Genomic DNA, 6,638 nt, shown 5'->3' on the forward strand with positions numbered 1-6,638 from the left:
TTGTTTTTTCTTTCATGATTGTTCATAATTTATCCAAACTAATGAAAATCAGAAAAAAGTCACAGAACCAGTTTGAACTGTTGAGGTCCGTAGACAGTCTGTAGACTGTTTGTAGACCAGACCTGCTGTCAAACCTCCTGTACACATTCAGTAGACCATCATTAGACCATCAGTAGACCTGATATGGACCTCCAGCATCCTCCATCCTTCACTCTGGTTCAGAGTATGAACATCTAGAACTATGAGCATCAACATGAACGAGGAACATTCTTTAAACTTTACAGATTTTTCTTCAGTGTTTCATCAGCAAACTGGAATAGTTTATTTATTTAGATAAAGACCCACTGAGATCCAGATCTGTTTCAAGGTTGACCCGGCCCAGACGTCAGTAGAACCTCCTAATCAAACAGACAATAGAAGAAAAACAAATAAAAATACAATAATAAAATAGTAAAGAAAACAAGAACATTGACCCTTTAACACCGGAGCTCCAGTGTTTATGTTTTAATTTACTGTAACTTTTCAACCGTTGACACGATCATTCCAGCAGGTTCTGAAGGAGAAAAACCTTCAACACCGGCGACGCCTCAGCTGTTAAAGGGTTAAATAAATATATTACTTGTAGAGGTGGAAGCAGCAGATCAGAAATCTCCAAAGATCTTTTTTCTGGTTAACCTCCAGTCCTCAAACACTAATTATGGTTCCGCTTGTTTTCACATCAAATGCAGTGAATTCAATCCCAGTCCGACTGTTCGGTAGGCAGAGACCACAGACCCCGTCCAGTCCGTGGTCAGAGACGGCATCAACGTCGTCCAGGTGAGAAGAAGAACAGTCAGTCGGTCGACCAGAACCCGGTTGGAAAAGTCAGAAACGACTTTTTACTTGAGATTGCTCCAAAACTACTTCCTGCCTTCATGACCGTCTGTCTTTATGTCAGATCAGATATTAACACCACAGAAATGACAAACCTGAAACACACATTAAATAAAGAGATGTAATCAAAATGTCTACGATAGTTAAAACAGAATGACACTCTTAGCATACGCTGAGTAACTAAAACTCCTTCTGCTCTGCACTCGTTTCACCTCACAGTCTGTGAAGGAAACACGTAAAACACGCATATAAATACACAGATTCTGAGGATTAAATGATTCAAGTACATCAACATAAATGACTTTTACAGGACAGGTTTGTGGACACATCTTGATTGTATTATCAGCTCCTCGCGATGGAGAGGACAGTTTACAGGTGAGTCTGTGGTTCACCTGTCTCACCTGTCGCTCGTTCCTGCTGAGACGTGTTTCAATGAGGAACCAGAGAACTGAACCACAGCTAGAACAAGTGGTGAATCCAGAGAGATTTCTTTATTTATTAATAAAAAATCAAACATGCAACTTCTAACAATGAAATATAAAGGAGAACAGAGGAAAACATTGTAAATGTGTTAAAGAGATTAAATAAATGTTCAGGAAGTGGAAGAAGACAAAAGGATTTTAGAGATCAACCCCAGATAAAAGATGAAATAAAACAAAGTATAGATAGAAAATAATTATAAAAGACAAAAAAGTATTTATATCTATAAAACAGTCAAGTAAAACATTCTATATATACATTTTAAAGAAGATATTTTGACCTTATTCTACATGATTGTGAATCTGAATAGAAAATCCGATTGTTCCATGTTTTTGCTAAAATCTGTTTTGTGTTTTTATAGAGCAGCAGATGGAATTTGGGAGCTTGTCTGGTTGGAGATCACATGATACAACCATAACCATGTTACTGCACAGCATCTAAAAACAGAAAAAACAAAACCAAAAAGGATTAAAATGATCCTAAAGTCTGTAAAACCGAGAGACCTGGACAGGTGAAGCGTGACGTAGTGAGAACTCTGGACCATGAAGACCTCTCCATCCACAGTCCCAACGGAGGCTGTCAAAGCTCCTCCCACCGAGGTCATGATCCAGGACTGGTAGAATCCACTCCAGCCTGGGGGGTCAGGGGGGGTCGATCCTACAGCCTCCATGCTCTTCATGTCCTGCAGGGGTGGAGCTTTTGGGTTCTGTAATCATCATCATCTTCCTCCTTCTAAAAGTCTGAATCGTCTTCCTCCAGTTCGTGCAGCTGCTTCCTGCAAACAAACAGATCCTCTCAGCCTTGTAGAAGGTGTAATGGGGGGGGGGTCTGTCCCGCTGCTCCTCCAATCAGATGATGAGATTTAATCATCAGATCCGATTCTGGAAACAGAACAGCTGCGTCTTACGTTGAGCTGAAGTTGGGCCTCAGCTGGTTGGACTGGTCACTGCTCTGAGAGTCGTAGCTCGATTGGAGGGAACGGCATTTCTCGCTGTCCAGGAACAAACAACACCAGATCAGATCAGATCAGATCAGATCAGGAGGAGAACAAAAACACAAACTTCATGCTGGGATCCAGAAAACCTGATGAGACTTTATACAAAACATCTACAAAGTGAGACAAGAAGAAAGCAAACGAAGGTTCAAACTCGTGGTCCAGTTATTTGGTTAGTTAGCTGTTAGTCGCTAGTTAGTTAGTAGTTAGCAAGTGGTTCAGTCATCGGTTTGTTATTTGCTTCTTAAGCGCTGGTTAGTCACCACAAGTTAGTCAGTGGTTAGATATTTAGTCACTAGTAGTTAGTTAGTTGTTACAATGACCAACTATTGACTAAATATCTAACAATTAGATGATATGTAGCTAGTTAGTTGTTCAGCTAAAAAAAATACTAGTGACTGAATATCTAACCACTGACTAAATTCCTAACCATTGACCAACCTTCGAATATCTAACCAGAGACTAACCCACTTGCTTATTACTTACAAACTACTGACTATGTGTTGTGATCATGGATGGGTTAGTCACTGGTTAGCTATATGCTGATTAGTCACTGGTTAGATCTTTAGTCACTAATTAGTTGGTTAGTTAGTAGTTAGTTGCTAATTAGTGAGTTATTCACTAGTTATTAACTGGTTAATTTGTTAGTGATTCGTTAGGTGGTTAAGTTTGTATTAATTAGTTAGTTGTTATTCACTAATTGGCGAGTAGGTTCATCACTGGTTAGTTGATCACTACTAATCAAGTGGTTAATTTGTCACTAGTTAGTTGGTGAGTGTGTTACATATTGTTTGTTGTTTAGTTGTTAGTCGCGTGTTATTTGGTTATTTTTTTATTAGTTAGTTGTTAGTTAACAGTTAGTCCTTAATTGGTAACCAGTCAGCTGGTTAATTGGTTAGTTAGTTTTGAATCAATTGTTGGTTTAGATGTAACTTTTTTGCTCTAGTTATTTGCTGTATTAGTCACTAGTTAGTTGATTAGTAACGTATTGGCTGGTTGTTAGTCACTATTTTGACTGACCCACTTATTGGTCAGTCAAAATAAGTTAGTTAGTTAGTCAGTCCCAAAGTGGTCAAACTGAAGTCAGACTTTCCTTCTGGAAACCTCAACACTCACTTCATGTCGGAGTTTTCCGGTTCAGGTTCTGGACTCGGTTGCAAGTTTTTGGGAGCGTTTCTTTTCTTCAGGAATCTTTTCAGGAAACGCCGTCTGCAAACACAGAGGAGGTCAGGAAGACGGCGTCTGAGGTGAAGACGGCGTCTGAGGTGAAGACGCCGTCTGAGGTGAAGACGGCGTCTGAGGGGAAGACGCCGTCTGAGGGGAAGACGGCGTCTGAGGGGAAGACGCCGTCTGAGGGGAAGACGCCGTCTGAGGGGAAGACGGCGTCTGAGGGGAAGCCGTCGCTGCAGCTGACGGTCAGAACAGCTTTCACTGCTGAACCGTCACAGTTTGAGACACAGACGCTCTCTCACATCAGAGAAAACTCTGCAGGTTCGGCACCGACGTCTTCCTGGGAATCCCACAGACTCCCACAGGTGGAGGCCGGAGACTCCTCGCCACCGACGCATTGGGCACCAGTCATCTCCGCCGAACAGCTTCACAGACAACAGGAAGAACAATAAAGATCTGAATGCTGTCTCCTGGAATTCAGGATTCATTCAAACAGATTATTTTACTGGATTTAAAAGTTAACGTTTGCCGCCTGGTTGGAATGTCGGCTGATGTTATTGAAATGAGTTTATGCACGACCAGCACAAAAACTGATGGAAACTCATGTCGGCCTCACAATACGGTTGAAGGTGAACACTGCTGCACGTCCTGCAGGTGTTCCTACTGGATCCAAGGAGAAATGTTGTTGGTCGCATGTATGAACCCGACCCTTCCTCCAGGTCTGTGCGAAGAAATAAGTTCAACAAACATATGTAGAAAATTACATGTGAAGTCACTTCCTCAAATTTATAATAAAATTACAAAATAAAAGCATACGAGTCTTTAGTCAAATCTTCAGTTTTTTTTCTCGGTCAGTTTAGATTCTGCAGAAAGGCTTCATGTATAAAACGTTAACTCATACTTCATGGTGGTGGGGGTCCTGCTGGGGGGTCCTCTCTGCAGGTTTGAGTGTGAGGGATGAAGAAGACTCCGCCGCTTTAACCTTCATCACATGACCTGTTTTAAAGGCCACGCCTGGTTAGGGACGGCCCCACCCATTAAAGTGGGGGTGTCCAACCACATTATAGATACGGTTTAACTTTTGATGTTTAACCTCCAACATATATGATGAATTATTTACCTAAGAATAAAATAAAATAATTTCTATACTCTCATTATCAGCTGATTGTTTGGGAGGACAAGAATTTGTCTTATTTTGAAACTTGATTCAGAAGCAGAACATAAACCATTCAAACGAGTCAATTTAATATAAAAGGTGACATTAAACTTTTTTTTTTTTAAGTTTCAACAGTTTTCTTTGGTTACTTTATGCACTTTCATTAAATGATTTGGAAAACAAATTGTTGAAGATATTTTATAAACTTCATAGTAAAACAAAAAATCCATTTTGAAAAAATCGATTTAAAAAAACGATTTAAAAGTTTTTCTGGTGAAAACAACTAAAACCCAACCGGACCTCAAAGGGTTAAACGTTGATTTGGTGGTTTCAGTTTGAGCTCCTGGATCACCTGATCCTCCACACACTCAATTCTAAGCGGCAGATTTCGTCTGAAAAACCAACATTTGAGTCTTTAAAGAGACTTCAGGAAAACTCGGAGCTTCAAACTCCAGAAGATCTGAAGGATTTCTCCAGAGAAACCTCAGATTCTCCAGGAAAAACGGATCAAACTCACCTGCTTCCTCCTGTTCTCGAGTCCCGATGGAGTCCTGATGATCTGCAGCACCTGAACCGCCTACCTGCTCAAAGCTCCTCCCCCCTTCAAAATAAAAGCAGCGGTGGCGCAGTTCCGGTTCTACTATCGACGGATTTTAATCATAAATAAATCTACTCTGAGAAAAACGTAAGAAAAAACTTTCATAATTTTTCTTTATAGCTGTAAGATCAAAAACTAATCATCTTAAAAGTCCTTTTCTAAGCCAGTAAACTTCCTCAAAGTGAAAATGTTGGACTGCGTCTGAATTCCCTCAATTCTTAGTGCTGAGACCTGAACAGTCCACCAATGACAATTATTTTAATATAGGAAAACATTCCCAGTAGTGTTCTGATGATGACTATGAAGTTTTTAACCAAAATATCACAAACCGAATGTCTTAAAAAGCCATTTTTCTGCTTCGAAATCTCCTCTGAGGGGGCGTGGCTTTTGGAGCTCCGCCCCTGATCCTCCCTGTCTGATTATGAGAGCTCTGTGTCTCTCTAGCGTAAATCTTCATCAAAACATCCATCAATCTGGGTAATGTCCAGCCGTATGGTTCTGATCCAGATGTCAGCTGGACGAGGAAGTGAAGAGCTTTGTGGACCGAACTTCCAGATTTCCAATCCTTTCCAACTGCGGTCAAATGAGCCGCCGTTCACATTTCCGTGGTCACATCAAGAAGCTCCGTGGAGTCTGGTGGAGATTTTCCAGCGTTCTCAGTCCTGCTACCGTAAGTATTGGATGAAACTCACACCAAAAATCCAGTGATGCTGATTTGACCACAGAAATGTGAACGGCGGCTCATTTGACTGCAGTCAATGTGAAGATACCATCTTCTCTTCTCCAGAACCTGAACTAGACACTAGGAACAGATGAGGGTTTAGTGCATGTGCAGCAGAGCTGTTGATGGAAAGAAGATCATTCATTCAGACAGAGTCTGTCCAAGACAGTTTGATTTAAAGGAGAAATACTCGGAATGATTTCTGATTACATCTGTTCTCTTTCAGAAGAAAAATGACACACAGACATGATAAAAACTCTAAAATCAGGATTTTCATCTGAGGGGGACTTCAAGATTTTAAGGTTCAAAATCATCAACTGTATAAAAGCACAGGAGTTCTCATGTACTGTCAGTGATCTGATCTACAATTTTAAATCCTGGTGCTCTGGAAATTTCACAGAAGAAAACCCAAAAGACTGCAGTGATGTCACTACCCGATCTGTGTCAGTGCAGATCAGGTAGTGACAGACAATTGATGATCAGTAGATCAGTGAAAACAGACCACAATGCATTGCACTTGATTGATTTGTTATATGAAAACATCATTTTTAATTCATCCATCAGAACACAGCAGATTCATGAAGTCTTTATAAAACGTTCGTATTCATGTCCAGAACGTCAGACGGTCCAGGTCTGTACGGTCTAT

The sequence above is a fragment of the Oryzias melastigma genome, linkage group LG8 (assembly GCF_002922805.2).
Source record: "Oryzias melastigma strain HK-1 linkage group LG8, ASM292280v2, whole genome shotgun sequence".
NCBI lineage: Eukaryota > Metazoa > Chordata > Actinopteri > Beloniformes > Adrianichthyidae > Oryzias > Oryzias melastigma.